The following is a 19,832-nucleotide window of genomic DNA, read 5'->3' as shown; positions in this document are numbered from 1 at the left end:
TGCCCCATAGAAGCCCACTATTGTTATTATTGTGCCCTTACATTATTATTGTTATGTCGGCTCTGATTATGTTATGACCCCTTAGACTCCTATATATAGAAAGGAGGTATTTTCATTTGTATCATCCAAGAATTGTTCATTTATGTAATGTAAAGGAGGTTGCCCCCTCGAAGAGGCTGAATTCTAAGGCGTTGATCTATCTTTTCTATCTTTTCTTGAGCTGGTTTCATAACATTTGGTATCAAAGCTTTGGATTCTAGGGTTTCGCTGCTCCAAACAGGTCATCGTGGCATTTTCGCTATAACTTTTTTTTTTGTGACGTTTCAGAAGTCGCAAAAAAAACCCATTTGAGAAGAAATCACGCTGAACCTTGGGTCCGAATTTCAGAGCTTTTCGCGCGATATTTTCAGAGATATGATCTGAGGAAGTTGGTCTTTTTGCAGACTCTTGAATTACATTCAAAACAGGTGACCTGGGAAAATCGTCATAACTTTCTCTCTGAGGATCAGATTGAAATTTCGTAAGAAGGTACAGAAAGAGGACGGACTGTAGTTTCTTGTATATCTTTTTCACAGCCAAAGGTAGAAAATGGACACATGGCACTTCATACAAATTCGCTCTTCTGGAAAGGTCTATAATCAAGTCATCTTGGGAGATTGTGCATAACTCTTTTTTGGAGAATCCAATTTGGATCAGACTGGTGGCATTGGAAAGAGGGCTACTACAGGTAGAAATTTCAGAACTGAAATATCCACAAGTACAGAGTTACAGTCGTTTCAAGATCGAGGTCCTAAAATCAAGAAAAAGCAAGATGAGGAAGTTTGATGGCAAGGATCCGGTAAATTGGATACTTCAGATGGAGCAATATTTTGATCTACATGGTGTACTATTGTTACAAAAGGTATGTATTGCATCTTCATATTTAGAACCGAATCAATTTTTATGGTATAAAGGGATTTGTTCTCGTAAACAATTGGTTACATGGTCAATTCTCACGGAGGAAATGATAGCACATTATGAGGATACAAAGAGCAACACCACAACAATTGGAAAGAGTAAAAGGGCTTTGTGACATATTTGAAAGTAAAATTATGGCAACAAGGAAGTCTACCCCTCACAACTTTAAAGATGGACGTGTTGTTTCTCCTAGCCTTCCAAAACCTACAAGGGTTACACCACAACAATTGGAAGAAAAAAGAGAAAAAGGGCTTTGTTACAATTGTGATAGCAAATGCAGTAAAGGTCATAAGTGTGCTGAGAAGAAATTATTTTACATAGAGTATGAAGAGGAGGAAGAAAAGGATCAAGAAACATCAAAAGAAGAGGATATATGCCAGGACCCGACCCTAGAGAAAGAATAAATGAATCAGAACATATATTGTAAACTATTGGCAAGAATGACCACTCCTCAAACTCTCAAGATAGAAGGACATATCAAGAAGAAAAAGGTGCAAGAAGTGAAATATCACATCAAGAAAGAAGAAATGAATCCAACCATATCTTGTAATTCACTGGTCGAAATTACCACTCCTCAAACTATCAACATAGAAGAACATATCAAGAAGAAAAATGTTCAAGAAGTGAAAGATCACATCGAGCATCAAGAAATGAATCCGACCATATCTTGTAAAGGATTGGAAGAAATTACCACTCCTCAAACTCTAAAGATAGAAGGACATATCTAGAAGAAAAAGGTTCAAGCAGTGAAAGATCACATCGAGCATCAACAACAAGTTCTCCAACTTTTAAAGGATAACGCCACTTCGGTGCAAAATCAAATGAAACAACTGGTAGATCAACATCATGGTGAAAAATTTTTTGATGTAGGTGATTGGGTATTTTTACTGCTACATCTAAAGCAAGCTATTTATGACAAGGAAATGTTGGCAATACTACATGCACTTAAAAAATGGCGACGTTACCGAATGGGAAGACTCTTCAAGGATGAGGATGTGGAAGCATTGTTTTGTGTTATTTCTATTATCCAACCAGATTGAATAAATGAATCAAGGGATGAATGCAAGAAGGACAAAGAAGTATGGCCACTTATTCAAAAGCTGCAAAAGATCCCAATTCAAACAATATTGCCAGATATGGAAAAGGAAGGAAAAATCATATTGGAACCTGGAACAGTCACAGAAACAAGAACCCGATAGCTACGAAATCGATCAATTTCAGAGTATCTCATCAAGTGGAAGAACTTACCCGCTGAATATTCCACATGGGAGGACAAGAATTTTATACAGAAGCATCAAGAACTACTCAAGCATTGAGGACAACGCTTTTTTAAGGAGAGGGGCATGTTAGGCCCCTATACTACTAGTATAACCCCTTATTGTTATTAGTACAACCCACTTATTATATTGATGTACCCATGTAGTACCCATATTGTTACTAATGTGCCCCATAGAAGCCCACTATTGTTATTATTGTGCCCTTACATTATTATTGTTATGTCGGCTCTGATTATGTTATGACCCCTTAGACTCCTATATATAGAAAGGAGGTATTTTCATTTGTATCATTCAAAAATTGTTCATTTATGTAATATAAAGGAGGTTGCCCCCTCGAAGAGACTGAATTCTAAGGCATTGATCTATCTTTTCTATCTTTTCTTGAGCTGGTTTCATAACAGGAAATGTGGGATATATTGGGGAAATACTTCTATCACATGGCCAAGAAGGATTTTCTCAGGTAATTTTAGAACCTCTTTTCATGATATGGTAACTAAGTTGATCTCAAAGAATGCTTCTTGTGATATTGATGTGGGTTGGAGGCTCATTACTCTTCTTAGTGTCTTATACATTTCTAGTTATGACCCTTGCACTTGGTTTGTAGAGAGTAGCTTTGTGGATTATTAATTGTTGGGCCTTAGTTTTGGTCTTATTTTTGCTCTAAGAAACTTACTAATCCATCTATTTTACATCCATTTTCCCTTTATTCATCCCATTTTGATATATATTTGATATCCATTCAGGTATTTAATTTTAATTTTTCAATTTCTAAAGTTTTTATGAAAGTTTGGTTTTAAGTGCAAAATTGGCAGATTCAGAAATTCTCGTAATAGCTCTATGGTTGATATGGTTGCGGGACACTTGGGCACGAATTGAATGCATGGATGGATAGCTTGGGAACTAGGACTAAGCCAGCTATGCTTATCTCGAACAGAACAAGCTTTATTAAGCCCATTTAGTGCTAGTCAATCATGACTAGTCATTCAGAAATCCCATAGAAATAGGGAAGTTTTGAGATTCTATGGGATTGATCATATCTCTTGGGATGGGAGTGATGAATTAGACTTAGATAGATGGATAAGAGTAGATGGGTATGTTTGAGTGAATATAGATCAATTTGTTTCATGAGACTTCTATTTAAGAGCCAAGACTTTGATGGCTTATGTATTGACTTATTATACTTTTATGCTGAGACACTTTTGGATTGGAGAGTTAATTTGAAGACTTGTGCTATTATTATTTTGTTGTTCAATGCTATGGATGTGTGACTGAATTTGAGCTTCTGATATCACTTCTCAAGTGTGCAAAGCAAGGGTGGAGGGCCCCCATTCCAAGCTAAGTACACTTCCTTGTTAACTAGTTTTATTTCTTGTAATCTGGTTATTGTAGAACTGGTTTTTCATGCTTTATTTCAGATTGCTTTATGGTTAATGTATGGTGATTGATTTCATTAGATCTTAGCTTATTCATCATTTTATTAAGTTGGAAAAACAAAGTGTTCAAGTTGAGCACCCCTTCTACTAATATGATGAATTGTAACTAGTTTCCTTTGATTGCATGCAAGTAGTTTCTTTATGTGATTTTGGTATTGAGATGAATGAATTATGATGAAACACATTATGTGTCTCTTAAGTTAGGAGCCTTCTTTCATTAATAATTTATCCATCTTAAGTTCTTGGTTTTAGTATCTGATTCATTAGGTAGTAATTGAGGTAGAAGTGGACTTCTTGAGTCAAGAACCATTTCAATATTTTTCCTCTTTTCAAACTAATTGAATGGGAGTTGTAGGATGTATTGCTTTAAGTTTTTGAATAACTTATATTTCAAGGTTTGATTACATCTGATCTTCACATATAGTGAACTTGCCTCAAAGCCTAAACAACCCGGATTGATAAGAAATATTTGTTTTAATTTCGGTAAACAAATTAGCTCAACATTTTGGCGTCGTTGCCGGGGAGGCAAATATCGGCATAGTCAATAGAAAGATAAATTTTAAATTTTTCTAAAAACAAAAACATTAGTTACATTCCTTTTTAGTTATGTTTCTTTATGCCTAGATATAGAAATCGTCAAGGTAGATTTGTTAAAAACCCCCCACAAGTAGAGATAGGATCATCAAACACTCCAGTTACTGGTAATCCAATAATTGAGGAATTGGCAGAAAAATAAAGAACTGGACAAAGATTAACTTTGATTGAGAGGAAAACTTTGTTAGCTTGGGAAGCAAAACAAAAACAACCCTCAACTTCAGGAAAACAAAAAGAAATTATCAAAGAAAAACAACATGTCTTTCCATCTATAAATCAACCTGTCTTTCCACAACCTGAATCTCCACTCAAAATTGAAACAAATAAACCAATGGCAGAAGAGGGACATGGATCTGTTATTTTCACTCCTGAACAACGAATTGAGTATGAAAGACAACAAAGAGAATGGAGAAGAAAAAGAGAGGAGGAGGCAAAACAAGAAAATGATAGGAAGATAGAAAATGATCGGAAAAGACAAGAAGATGGTCATGATCAAGAGGCTACCTTTGGCTTTCCAATAGTAGACACAAGTGCAATATTAGGAGAAGAGGTGAAAATGAAAAATATTCCACCTTCTGTATTGCCAAATTTTTATGGAATGTCAACGGAAGATCCTGATGCTTTTAGGTTTGAATTTGATATTCTATGTAGAACATATGGATACACTGATGACATTCATAAACTTCGTCTTTTCCCTGTTACATTAAAAGCAACAGCTTTAAAATGGTTCATGGGTTTAGGAGAACAAACAATAGCTTCTTGGGATGATATGAGATCGGTCTTCCTTAAAAAATATCAAGCTTATTGTAGATCTAGAGATTCAAAGGAAGATGTTTTCAGAATGATACAACAAGAAGATGAAAGTTTAGAAGAATATTTGGAAAGATTTTCATATAATCTACAAAAATCTAAACAACACTCTCTAAATCAAGAAACCATTCAAATAATCTTTCTCAAGGGTGTAAGGGATGAATACCTTGACATTTTTAATGTGATGGGTAAAGGAGACATTTCAAACCTACCATTCGAAGAAATTGTTGAGTTATGTCAAAAATATTCTAGAGGAAGATCAAAAACCGGAAAGAGAAAAACAAGTTCAAAAGCAGCAAAGTCAGCTACAGGAGGTATAAAAAGAGCGGAAATAGGAAGCTTATTGGAAAACTTCAAAACAGACCTCTTAAGTACATTAGGAACACAAGTAGATGTTCTAACGGCAAATAAGAAGAAAGAAGAACAAGAACAAGATCTAGCAATCTTTTGTTCCAAATGTAGAAAGAAACATCCATTGAGAGAATGTCCTTTGGATAGTATTCAGGTATGTGATCTTTGTAAAGAAAATTGTCTAAGATTGAAAGAATTACAAATGAACTCAATGGAAGAAGTGCCAACAATAGAAGGTTTTTATTATGTAGCACCACGAAGACCATGGCAACCTAGGATGCCTAAACAAAATGCACAACAATTCCCTCAAAAAAATAACCTCTATCCACCTCATAATCTTTGGACCCCTCCAATGCCATGGCAAGCTTGGCCTCCACAACAATATCCACAATAACCTGCACAAGGCTGGAGAGGATATGGTTATGAAAACCAGCCACCTCAACAGTATCAACAACAATACCAGCAACAATACCAACAGCCATTTTCATATCCACAATATCCACAGTCCATACCATTTCCGCAACAAAATTCTGCATATCCACAATCCATGCCATTTCCACAGCAGAATCCACCACCATTGTTGACTCAACCACAACAGTTACAGCTACCCACAAATCAACCCAGACCAACTCAATTACCAGCCCAACCAATGGCAAATCCGAATAATAAGGTGGACAAATCTGCATACACTGTAGAGGAAGCAGCATGTTTTCCCACATATTCTATTCTTCCTCCTAATGATGTCCATCTAAGATCTGGAAAAGTGCTTAAAAATGATTCTCCTCCACTCATAGAAGAGCCAACTGAACAAGGAGAATCACCTGAAACATCACAAACTGAGATACAAATTCAGAAAGGGAAAACCATTACAACTCAAACACCACCTTATCCTGAAAGGTTAGTGGAACAACAAAGAGAAATGACCCTTCCTGAATTTGATATTTTAGATGAGTTAAAAAATGCTTATGTAAAAATTCCTTTGTTGAAGGAAATTAAAGAAATACCAATATATGCTAAAACAATAAAGGAATTGTGCATTAAGAAAACAGGAAAAACAAAAAGAAGGATCCTACTACAATCCAAGTCATTGGTAAATTAGCAAGCCTCATGTCTACACAAACCATTATAGAGAAATATATTGATCCTGGTATCCCTGTGGTTACTATATCAATAAATAATTTCTCAATACCAAACACATTAATAGACTTGGGAGCAGCTATAAATGTAATGACAATGGATACAATGAAAACTCTGCACTTAAACAACATTAGATCAACTTCTACAATTTTAAAACTAGCATACAGATCTAAAGTTGTTCCGGAGGGCATATTAGAAGATATCATAGTCCCTTTGGATTCATGGGAGTATCCTGTTGACTTCCTTATCTTGCAACCAAAAACAAACTTGGGAGGACATCCTCTAATCTTAGGCATAAATGGTTAGCCACCGCTGATGCCTTTATAGGATGCAGATCAGGAAGTACGATTATTTCACATGGAGATGAAAGGAAACACATTGCTCTTTATTCACCTGCACAATCATCTTCTTTAGAATCAGTACTTGAAACTCAAGAAAAACAGCAAACTAAATTAGTTTTAAGTATAAATCAATTCTTTGACTTTAGAGAAGAAGAAGAGAATGAAGACTTAATGGATCTTTTCATTTCAGAACCAAGTATTTCAGAGCAGCTTAGAGAGGTTCAATATGAAGCTGCAAGTAATCTTTTGAACCAATGCTTTCAGGAAACTTGTACTGTTCAAACTTTGCGGAATTCTTTGATAGACATCTTTCCTGTAAACACAATCTCCAATCCAACAATAAAAACAATTGAGGTATATCCTGGAAAACATTTGAACATTGGAAACCAGTTGTAATCAGCACAAGAACGGGAGGTAATTGCATTATTATAGAAATATTCAAAAGCTTTTGCCTGGGATTATACTGACATGCAAGAAATTCATCCCAGCACATGTATCCACCACATCTATACAGATGATCAACTCAAACCTGTAAGGCAACCTCAAAGACGAATGAATCCCATGATGAAAATAATAGTGAAAGAGGAACTGCAAAAATGGTTAAATGTTGGATTCATCTATCCTATTTCAGATAGTCAATGGGTTTCTCCATTGGTTATAGTACCAAAGAAAAATGGAAAGTGGAGGGTATGTGTGGACTATCGAGAATTAAACAAAGCCACATTAAAAGATCATTTTCCCCTACCATTCATTGATCAGGTGTTAGACTCATTAGCTGGAAAGAAATTTTTCTCCTTCCTGGATGGGTTTAGCGGGTACAATCAGATTAGAATAGTGACAGAAGACCAAGACAAGAAAACATTCACTTGCCCATGGGGAACCTATGCATATAATGTTTTGCCATTTGGTTTATGCAATGCACCTACAACCTTCCAATGAGCAGTGCTTGCAATATTTGCTGATTTAATTCACGAATGTGTAGAGGTTTATATGGATGACTTCACAGTTTATGGAAACACATATAATGATTGCCTCAACAACCTTGAGAAAGTCTTGAAACGATGCATTGAAACAATTTTTTCATTGAGCAATGAGAAATGTTATATGATGTTGACAGAAGGAATAGTTCTGGGACACCATATCTCCGCTTCAGGAATTAAGGTGGATCCAGCAAAAATCCAAGTCCTAGTTAACTTAATGCCTCCTACAACACAAAAAGAGGTAAAAAAAATTTTGGGCTATGCAAGCTACTATAGACGATTCATTGAAAACTTTAGTAAAATAGCCCAACCTCTGTTCAAACTATTAGCGAAAGATATTGAATTTCACTGGACAAATGATTGTCAAAATGCATTTCAAATACTAAAAGAAAAATTATCAGTTGCACCCATTCTCCGTCAGCCAAACTGGTCTTTGCCCTTTCATATTTCAACTGATGCATCTGATACCGCGATAGGTGCCTCTCATGGGCAGAAAGAAAACATGTTCAATTATGCAATATACTTTATAAGCAAGAATTTAACACCTGTAGAATTGAACTATACAGTCACAGAAAAAGAAATGTTAGCCGTAATACATGCAGTAAACAAATTCAGGCACTATATAACAAGTTACCATGTTTTTATTCATACAGATCATTCAACAACAAAATACTTGATGAATAAACCCATCACCAATGGGAGAATAAGAAGATGGTTACTATTATTGCAAGAGTTTAATATTACAATACAAGACCGGCCAGGAAAAGCAAATCAAGTGGCTGACTTTCTGTCCCGCATACATTCACCCAACGATCCAAATCCGGATGTAGACAACTTTCGAGACGAACACCTGCTTGTAATAACAGTAAAAACACCATGGTTTGCAGACATTGAAAATTATTTATCTTCTGAAAAGTTTCCAACACAATTCTCTAAAAATCAAAAATGAAAAATTGTTAGAGAAAGCTCTAGGTATAGTTGGGTAAATGGTGATTTATTTTATACTGGTTCAGCTTTGATGATTAGAAAATGTGTGCAAGAAGATGAAATATTAGACATCCTGAAAGCATGTCATGATGAATGATCCAGGTGGATGTTGGTGGCCACCCACCAACCCATTTGGACCCCCACAACTGTCTCTTTTAGTCTTTTCAGTTTCCCAAATTATAGCACAGTTTACTATTTTTAGCAGTTTTTCGGGTCCTGAACTTCCGGAGCCGTTTTGAGGCCCTAAACGATGTTTTTTGGGAAATCTGGGGGCAACATGGGTCCATGGACCGATGTTGCCCTTCCCAAAGTGGTAGTACTCGGATAGATCTTTCTAACGAGCTATCATACGCGTCAAACGGAGATCGTATGCCAAAGTTACGACCCCGGGAAATTGATGTACCAATTTACCCAAACGGAGCCCACAATTTGGTGTTTCATCTTCTAGGGTTAGGTTTCGGGATGTGAAGGGTTTTCCATTGTTTTTCAACAATAAATAGGCCTTCGAGCCTCATTGTAATACAGTTCAGAACAGTTCAGAGGCATGTAGCCGCACATCTCTTCTCAGAGATAAGCTACCATCGCCCTAGCTGGTTTATTTCCATTTCTGGTTGTAAGCATATTTCGGTATTTTCCATTAATGAAATGAAGCATTATTTCCGCTGCATCTCTATATTTATGGTTATCGCATCTCTGTATTTATGGTTATCTCTGTAATCTATTGCGTTCCTGTTTAAATCCGGATCAGTGGTATCAGAGCGGTCTGCTTTTTCTCCGTTTTTCTTTGCATGTCCCCAACGAGGTCGGGATATAAGGAGTTAGGGCTTGAACTGGTCGAACCTTTGCAAGACCAGCCTCGAAAATCCCGACGGCCTCCCATGGCGGATGAGAAGAAGGACGAGGGGGCAGGAGATCCTATCAAAATCTTGCTCGAAGAAGCGCTCGAGCGGCAAAGGAACGCGATGATGGATAGCTTTGCGCAGATCCTTCAGCGGCTACCCAGAGGCGACGCATCGATTTCCAATAGCGACTCTGGAAACGCCACACCGTTTAAGGTACAAGTGAATTTTGAAATCCCCATCTTCGAGGGTAAAATAGACGCAGATGCCGTAGATAAATGGTTAAATTTGCTAGATGGGTATTTTTCTGTTCACGAATTTTCAAATCGGGAAAAGATTGTTTTTGCTCTCCTCAAAGCAGCCCCCCACGTCAAGGACTGGTGGGAAACCTACTGCGAGCAGATGGATGAAAATACAGGCTCACTATTTTCAGCCGCACCCACTTGGAATGACTTCCGGGATGCCATCAAGGAGCAATATTACCCTGTCGGAAGCTATGAGGACAAATACATCAAATGGACCACACTGCGGCAGGGACGAGACCAAGATGTGCCGGAGTTCACAAACATTTTTCATACCCTTCGCACACAGTTGGGTATCAAAGATACTGAGCTGCATCTGGTACTCAAATACCGTGGCTGCCTGCACAAGTACATCCAGGAAGAGATGGTGTTCCTGAACATCTCCTCACTTGGCACAGCATACCGATACGCTGTCAAAATCGAGCAAAAGTTCAAACAGAAGAAGCGAGACTTTGGATCTGCAAATCCGAAGCCCAAAGGACAAAGCCAAGGCGGGGTGACCCAAGAAAACCCGTCGAAGCCGCAAAAAAAGAACAACACCACGAAGCCGAAGAAGGACACAGGGAAGTGGTGTGAGTTCCACAAGAGTCCCACTCATAACACAAGTGAGTGTCGGACCAAGCAGTCACTGGTGGCTGAGTTGAAGGCTTCCGAATCAGATGCATGTGCCGACCCTGAGCCAGAACCCAATAAGGGGAATGGCAAAGGGAAGCAGATCATTGATGTGGATCCCAGCGCCACTGTTGCCACTGCCAAGATCCAGAAGAATGAACTTGCAGATCCAGAGGAAGGGGAGCGTCTTTTCCACTCACAGATGTGGGTGAAGGGTTCGCCGCTACAATTCATTGTCGACAATGGCAGCCAAAAGAACCTCATTTCAGCAGAGGTCGTGAAGCGGTTGGGCCTGCCGACTACACCACATCCACAGCCGTACAGTATCGGGTGGCTTCACGAAGGACGAGATCTGAAAGTTCGCCAGCAGTGCCGCCTTCCCTACAGCATCAAACCCTTCACAGACGAGGTATTGTGTGATGTTACACCTCTGGATGTTTGCGATGTATTATTAGGCCAACCATACTTGTGGAGGCGACATGCTGTGTATGAGTCAAGGCCTCGTGCTGTCATTATTTCTTTGAATGATTCATTATACAGGATACCGGAGGTAGCCCCACCTACCGCCACATCTTTGATCACTACCAAAAAAGGCAGCAAGCTCATATCACAGACCAGGAAATTCATCTGTCTGGTTCACTCCCAAAATAAGGGGAAGATCGTTGCTACATCCATGACCCCTGCAAAGGGTTCCTCTACACAGCAGCAGCAGCAAAGGAATACAGTCATGACAAGACACAGGAACAACTTCTCCTCACCCACAGGGGTACCACACAAGTTTCAGGTGGGCGACAAAGTTTGGTTACATCTGCAGAGGGAGCACCTTACCAGAACCCATCAGAAACTCAGACCACTCCGACATGGTCCTTACACCAGTACCAAGGCTACGAGAAACAATGCTTTGAAGCACAGCATTCCTCCATTCCTTCGCTTGCACCGAGTATTCAATGTGGACCATCATCGACCATGCTTCCCACCATCACTGGACACATCAGAGATTGCATGACAAGTTCAGCAGATGGAGGAACTCAACGCAATGGGGACCATTGCTTCCTAAGGGGGGAGGAATGATCCAGGTGGATGTTGGTGGCCACCCACCAACCCATTTGGACCCCCGCAACTGTCTCTTTTAGTCTTTTCAGTTTCCCAAATTATAGCACAGTTTACTATTTTTAGCAGTTTTTCGGGTCCTGAACTTCCGGAGCCGTTTTGAGGCCCTAAACGACGTTTTTTGGGAAATCTGGGGGCAACATGGGTCCATGGACTGATGTTGACCTTCCCAAAGTGGTAGTACTCGGATAGATCTTTCTAACGAGCTATCATACGCGTCAAACGGAGATCGTATGCCAAAGTTACGACCCCGGGAAATTGATGTACCAATTTACCCAAACGGGGCCCACAATTTGGTGTTTCATCTTCTAGGGTTAGGTTTCGGGATGTGAAGGGTTTTCCATTGTTTTTCAACAATAAATAGGCCTTCGAGCCTCATTGTAATACAGTTCGGAACAGTTCAGAGACATGTAGCCGCACATCTCTTCTCAGAGATAAGCTACCATCGCCCTAGCTGGTTTATTTCCATTTCTGGTTGTAAGCATATTTCGGTATTTTCCATTAATGAAATGAAGCATTATTTCCGCTGCATCTCTGTATTTATGGTTATTGCATCTCTGTATTTATGGTTATCTCTGTAATCTATTGCGTTCCTGTTTAAATCTGGATCAGTGGTATCAGAGCGGTCTGCTTTTTCTCCGTTTTTCTTTGCATGTCCCCAACGAGGTCGGGATATAAGGAGTTAGGGCTTGAACTGGTCGAACCTTTGCAAGACCAGCCTCGAAAATCCCAACGGCCTCCCATGGCGGATGAGAAGAAGGACGAGGGGGCAGGAGATCCTATCAAAATCTTGCTCGAAGAAGCGCTCGAGCGGCAAAGGAACGCGATGATGGATAGCTTTGCGCAGATCCTTCAGCGGCTACCCAGAGGCGACGCATCGACTTCCAATAGCGACTCTGGAAACGCCACACCGTTTAAGGTACAAGTGAATTTTGAAATCCCCATCTTCGAGGGTAAAATAGACGCAGATGTCGTAGATAAATGGTTAAATTTGCTAGATGGGTATTTTTCTGTTCACGAATTTTCAAATCGGGAAAAGATTGTTTTTGCTCTCCTCAAAGCAGCCCCCCACGTCAAGGACTGGTGGGAAACCTACTGCGAGCAGATGGATGAAAATACAGGCTCACTATTTTCAGCCGCACCCACTTGGAATGACTTCCTGGATGCCATCAAGGAGCAATATTACCCTGTCGGAAGCTATGAGGACAAATACATCAAATGGACCACACTGCGGCAGGGACGAGACCAAGATGTGCCGGAGTTCACAAACATTTTTCATACCCTTCGCACACAGTTGGGTATCAAAGATACTGAGCTGGATCTGGTACTCAAATACCGTGGCTGCTTGCACAAGTACATCCAGGAAGAGATGGTGTTCCTGAACATCTCCTCACTTGGCACAGCATACCGATACGCTGTCAAAATCGAGCAAAAATTCAAACAGAAGAAGCGAGACTTTGGATCTGCAAATCCGAAGCCCAAAGGACAAAGCCAAGGCGGGGTGACCCAAGACAACCCGTCGAAGCCGCAAAAAAAGAACAACACCACGAAGCCGAAGAAGGACACAGGGAAGTGGTGTGAGTTCCACAAGAGTCCCACTCATAACACAAGTGAGTGTCGGACCAAGCAGTCACTGGTGGCTGAGTTGAAGGCTTCCGAATCAGTTGCATGTTCCGACCCTGAGCCAGAACCCAATAAGGGGAATGGCAAAGGGAAGCAGATCATTGATGCGGATCCCAGCGCCACTGTTGCCACTGCCAAGATCCAGAAGAATGAACTTGCAGATCCAGAGGAAGGGGAGCGTCTTTTCCACTCACAGATGTGGGTGAAGGGTTCGCCGCTACAATTCATTGTCGACAGTGGCAGCCAAAAGAACCTCATTTCAGCAGAGGTCGTGAAGCGGTTGGGCCTGCCGACTACACCACATCCACAGCCGTACAGTATCGGGTGGCTTCACGAAGGACAAGATCTGAAAGTTCGCCAGCAGTGCCGCCTTCCCTACAGCATCAAACCCTTCACAGACGAGGTATTGTGTGATGTTACACCTATGGATGTTTGCGATGTATTATTAGGCCAACCATACTTGTGGAGGCAACATGCTGTGTATGAGTCAAGGCCTCGTGCTGTCATTATTTCTTTGAATGATTCATTATACAGGATACCGGAGGTAGCCCCACCTACCGCCACATCTTTGATCACTACCAAAAAAGGCAGCAAGCTCATATCACAGACCAGGAAATTCATCTGTCTGGTTCACTCCCAAAATAAGGGGAAGATCGTTGCTACATCCATGACCCCTGCAAAGGGTTCCTCTACACAGCAGCAGCAGCAAAGGAATACAGTCATGACAAGGCACATGAACAACTTCTCCTCACCCACAGGGGTACCACACAAGTTTCAGGTGGGCGACAAAGTTTGGTTACATCTGCAGAGGGAGCACCTTACCAGAACCCATCAGAAACTCAGACCACTCCGACATGGTCCTTACACCAGTACCAAGGCTACGAGAAACAATGCTTTGAAGCACAGCGTTCCTCCATTACTTCGCTTGCACCGAGTATTCAATGTGGACCATCATCGACCATGCTTCCCACCATCACTGGACACATCAGAGATTGCAGGACAAGTTCAGCAGATGGAGGAACTCAACGCAATGGGGACCATTGCTTCCTAAGGGGGGAGGAATGATCCAGGTGGATGTTGGTGGCCACCCACCAACCCATTTGGACCCCCACAACTGTCTCTTTTAGTCTTTTCAATTTCCCAAATTATAGCACAGTTTACTATTTTTAGCAGTTTTTCGGGTCCTGAACTTCCGGAGCCGTTTTGAGGCCCTAAACGACGTTTTTTGGGAAATCTGGGGGCAACATGGGTCCATGGACCGATGTTGCCCTTCCCAAAGTGGTAGTACTCGGATAGATCTTTCTAACGAGCTATCATACGCGTCAAACGGAGATCGTATGCCAAAGTTACGACCCCGGGAAATTGATGTACCAATTTACCCAAACGGGGCCCACAATTTGGTGTTTCATCTTCTAAGGTTAGGTTTCGGGATGTGAAGGGTTTTCCATTGTTTTTCAACAATAAATAGGCCTTCGAGCCTCATTGTAATACAGTTCGGAACAGTTCAGAGGCATGTAGCCGCACATCTCTTCTCAGAGATAAGCTACCATCGCCCTAGCTGGTTTATTTCCATTTCTAGTTGTAAGCATATTTCGGTATTTTCCATTAATGAAATGAAGCATTATTTCCGCTGCATCTCTGTATTTATGGTTATCGCATCTCTGTATTTATGGTTATCTCTGTAATCTATTGCGTTCCTGTTTAAATCCGGATCAGTGGTATCAGAGCGGTCTGCTTTTTCTCCGTTTTTCTTTGCATGTCCCCAACGAGGTCGGGATATAAGGAGTTAGGGCTTGAACTGGTCGAACCTTTGCAAGACCAGCCTCGAAAATCCCGACGGCCTCCCATGGCGGATGAGAAGAAGGACGAGGGGGCAGGAGATCCTATCAAAATCTTGCTCGAAGAAGCGCTCGAGCGGCAAAGGAACGCGATGATGGATAGCTTTGCGCAGATCCTTCAGCGGCTACCCAGAGGCGACGCATCGACTTCCAATAGCGACTCTGGAAACGCCACACCGTTTAAGGTACAAGTGAATTTTGAAATCCCCATCTTCGAGGGTAAAATAGACGCAGATGCCGTAGATAAATGGTTAAATTTGCTAGATGGGTATTTTTCTGTTCACGAATTTTCAAATCGGGAAAAGATTGTTTTTGCTCTCCTCAAAGCAACCCCCCACGTCAAGGACTGGTGGGAAACCTACTGCGAGCAGATGGATGAAAATACAGGCTCACTATTTTCAGCCGCACCCACTTGGAATGACTTCCGGGATGCCATCAAGGAGCAATATTACCCTGTCGGAAGCTATGAGGACAAATACATCAAATGGACCACACTGCGGCAGGGACGAGACCAAGATGTGCCGGAGTTCACAAACATTTTTCATACCCTTCGCACACAGTTGGGTATCAAAGATACTGAGCTGCATCTGGTACTCAAATACCGTGGCTGCCTCCACAAGTACATCCAGGAAGAGATGGTGTTCCTGAACATCTCCTCACTTGGCACAGCATACCGATACGCTGTCAAAATCGAACAAAAGTTCAAACAGAAGAAGCGAGACTTTGGATCTGCAAATCCGAAGCCCAAGGGACAAAGCCAAGGCGGGGTGACCCAAGACAACCCGTCGAAGCCGCAAAAAAAAAACAACACCACGAAGCCGAAGAAGGACACAGGGAAGTGGTGTGAGTTCCACAAGAGTCCCACTCATAACACAAGTGAGTGTCGGACCAAGCAGTCACTGGTGGCTGAGTTGAAGGCTTCCGAATCAGATGCATGTTCCGACCCTGAGCCAGAACCCAATAAGGGGAATGGCAAAGGGAAGCAGATCATTGATGCGGATCCCAGCGCCACTGTTGCCACTGCCAAGATCCAGAAGAATGAACTTGCAGATCCAGAGGAAGGGGAGCGTCTTTTCCACTCACAGATGTGGGTGAAGGGTTCGCCGCTACAATTCATTGTCGACAGTGGCAGCCAAAAGAAACTCATTTCAGCAGAGGTCGTGAAGCAGTTGGGCCTACCGGCTACACCACATCCACTGCCGTACAGTATCGGGTCGCTTCACGAAGGACGAGATCTGAAAGTTCGCCAGCAGTGCCGCCTTCCCTACAGCATCAAACCCTTCACAGACGAGGTATTGTGTGATGTTACACCTCTGGATGTTTGCGATGTATTATTAGGCCAACCATACTTGTGGAGGCGACATGCTGTGTATGAGTCAAGGCCTCGTGCTGTCATTATTTCTTTGAATGATTCATTATACAGGATACCGGAGATAGCCCCACCTACCGCCACATCTTTGATCACTACCAAAAAAGGCAGCAAGCTCATATCACAGACCAGGAAATTCATCTGTCTGGTTCACTCCCAAAATAAGGGGAAGATCGTTGCTACATCCATGACCCCTGCAAAGGGTTCCTCTACACAGCAGCAGCAGCAAAGGAATACAGTCATGACAAGGCACAGGAACAACTTCTCCTCACCCACAGGGGTACCACACAAGTTTCAGGTGGGCGACAAAGTTTGGTTACATCTGCAGAGGGAGCACCTTACCAGAACCCATCAGAAACTCAGACCACTCCGACATGGTCCTTACACCAGTACCAAGGCTAGGAGAAACAATGCTTTGAAGCACAGCATTCCTCCATTCCTTCGCTTGCACCGAGTATTCAATGTGGACCATCATCGACCATGCTTCCCACCATCACTGGACACATCAGAGATTGCAGGACAAGTTCAGCAGATGGAGGAACTCAACGCAATGGGGACCATTGCTTCCTAAGGGGGGAGGAATGATCCAGGTGGATGTTGGTGGCCACCCACCAACCCATTTGGACCCCCGCAACTGTCTCTTTTAGTCTTTTCAGTTTCCCAAATTATAGCACAGTTTACTATTTTTAGCAGTTTTTCGGGTCCTGAACTTCCGGAGCCGTTTTGAGGCCCTAAACGACGTTTTTTGGGAAATCTGGGGGCAACATGGGTCCATGGACCGATGTTGCCCTTCCCAAAGTGGTAGTACTCGGATAGATCTTTCTAACGAGCTATCATACGCGTCAAACGGAGATCGTATGCCAAAGTTACGACCCCGGGAAATTGATGTACCAATTTACCCAAACGGGGCCCACAATTTGGTGTTTCATCTTCTAGGGTTAGGTTTCGGGATGTGAAGGGTTTTCCATTGTTTTTCAACAATAAATAGGCCTTCGAGCCTCATTGTAATACAGTTCAGAACAGTTCAGAGGCATTTAGCCGCACATCTCTTCTCAGAGATAAGCTACCATCGCCCTAGCTGGTTTATTTCCATTTCTGGTTGTAAGCATATTTCGGTATTTTCCATTAATGAAATGAAGCATTATTTCCGCTGCATCTCTGTATTTATGGTTATCGCATCTCTGTATTTATGGTTATCTCTGTAATCTATTGCGTTCCTGTTTAAATCCGGATCAATGAACCATGTGGTGGTCATTTTGCAAACAAACGAACAACATACAAGGTGCTGCAATTGGGCTATTACTGGCCATCCATCTTCAGAGACTCCAAGACATATGTCAAGCAATGTGACAGTTGCCAAAGAACAGGGAGACCAATCATATCAGATGAGATGTTGCTCAAGCCACAGGTCCTCATAGAACCATTTGAGCAATGGGCGCTCGATTTTGTTGGACCTATTAATCCACCATCAAATGGAAAAAGGTACATCCTAGTATGTACAGATTATGTCACCAAATGGGTGGAGGGCAAAGCAGTAACCAGAGCAACAGAAGATACAGTGGTCACCTTTCTCTTTGAAGAAATTTTTGTAAGATACGGAGTACCCAGAAAAATTGTAACAGATCAAGGAACACAGTTTACTTCAAAGCTGGTACGAAATCTAACAAAGAAATACAAGATCAAACACAGGAAGTCTACACCATATCATCCTCAAGCAAATGGGCAGGTTGAATCAACAAATAAAGTCCTAGAAAATATCATGACTAAAACAGTACAGCTAAACAGAAAAGATTGGTCTGAAAAATTAAAGGATGCATTATGGGCCTACAGAATCACATGGAAGAATACAACTGGCTTTAGCCCATACTAGTTGGTATATGGAAAAGAGGCGTTATTGCCTATAGAGTTTCAAATACACACATACAAACTGGCAGCTAAACTAGGACTAGACCTGTCTGAAGCACAACAACAGCGGATCATGGAATTGAATCGACTAGATGAGCATCGTCAGCAAGCCATAGAACATACCACATTGGTGCAACAACAAAGAATGAAGTGGCATGACAGATTTATCAAAACTAAGACATTTCACAAGGGAGACTGGGCATTACTGTTTGACTCCAAATTCAAAGACTTCAAAGCAAAGTTCACAACACACTGGCTAGGCCCATATGAAATCGAAGAAATCTTTGACAATGGAGCAGTAAAGATCAGGACAATCGACCAAGACTCCACCTCATTTGTAGTAAATGGACATAGGCTCAAAGTTTATAACAGGCCTATCAGTAAGGAAGCATTTATGAAACAACTGGTAGAGGATACAGAACTGGAAATCATGGCACAACAGGCTCAGCCATCTTCCAGTCTTGTAGCAGAATAAAAATAAAAATAAAACAAAAACAAAAAAATAAATAACTTGTTTGCTAGTGAAAACCAGGAAACTGGCACCAAGCAAACACGAATTCATAGGGGAAAACCAGGGCAAATTGGACTCTATGAATTCCTTATTCTTGTTCTACTGTTCTCACAGAAATTTAATGCAGGAAATTCTCCACACACAACTGACTTGAGGACAAGTCAAATCTTAAGCAAGGGGGAGAATTGCACAAGAACTTTCGCTGTGCAGCTGAAGTACAGATGGAACTTGTATTGTCAACAGCTAGGACCTGAAAAAATATCAGAGGGACCTGAAAATGTCAAAGCAACATGTACATATTCCATAAGCATTACAGAGGGACCTGAATCAAGAAATCATTACAGAGGGACCTGAACAACAGTCAACAATTCAAGAACCAAAGCATGCAGAACAAGGAGCAGCAATAAATTTTACTTTTCAATCCATCTACAACATTTGATCAACTGATTTCATCCCACTTGTACAGACATCATCCAGGGGAGTATATGTATAGTCATTTTGTGCTTGAAAATTCAATTTTTTCTTAGAAATTTTTAGTCTTTGTTAAGTTGGAATTAGTACCTGAAGATATTAATTATCATTCCATACCCTATATTCCCTATACATACCTTATAACCCTTAAACATCCTATTCCATTTCATATCCATAAATATCCTAACCCATTTCATGTTCATTAACCCCTAAGTATTTTTCTTTAGAAGCATAAAAAGACCAAACTAGGACAACTCTTCAACCTGCGCATACAATTCAATGATTAGCAATGGTGATAATTTTAAATATGACCCACTATGGTCATTTTAAAATTATAATAAAGATGTGCATATAACCTTAGAAGAAATGCGCTATATGTAAATCT

At 41.2% G+C, this 19,832-nt stretch overlaps 1 protein-coding gene across 1 annotated transcript in view; it reads left to right on the top strand.

The window, feature by feature from the left end:
- Positions 1-19,832, top strand: part of LOC149214110 (uncharacterized) — a 153,323-nt gene that overhangs the window by 41,435 nt on the left and 92,056 nt on the right. The window lies entirely within an intron of this gene.

Source organism: Pinus tabuliformis, chromosome 1_1 (genome assembly GCF_031772625.1).
Source record: "Pinus tabuliformis cultivar Carrire ecotype Pingquan chromosome 1_1, CPIR1, whole genome shotgun sequence".
In the NCBI taxonomy this organism is placed as follows: Eukaryota; Viridiplantae; Streptophyta; class Pinopsida; order Pinales; family Pinaceae; genus Pinus; species Pinus tabuliformis.
The sequence above is the reverse complement of the archived record's forward strand: the minus strand, read 5'-3'. Positions and strand labels throughout refer to the sequence as shown.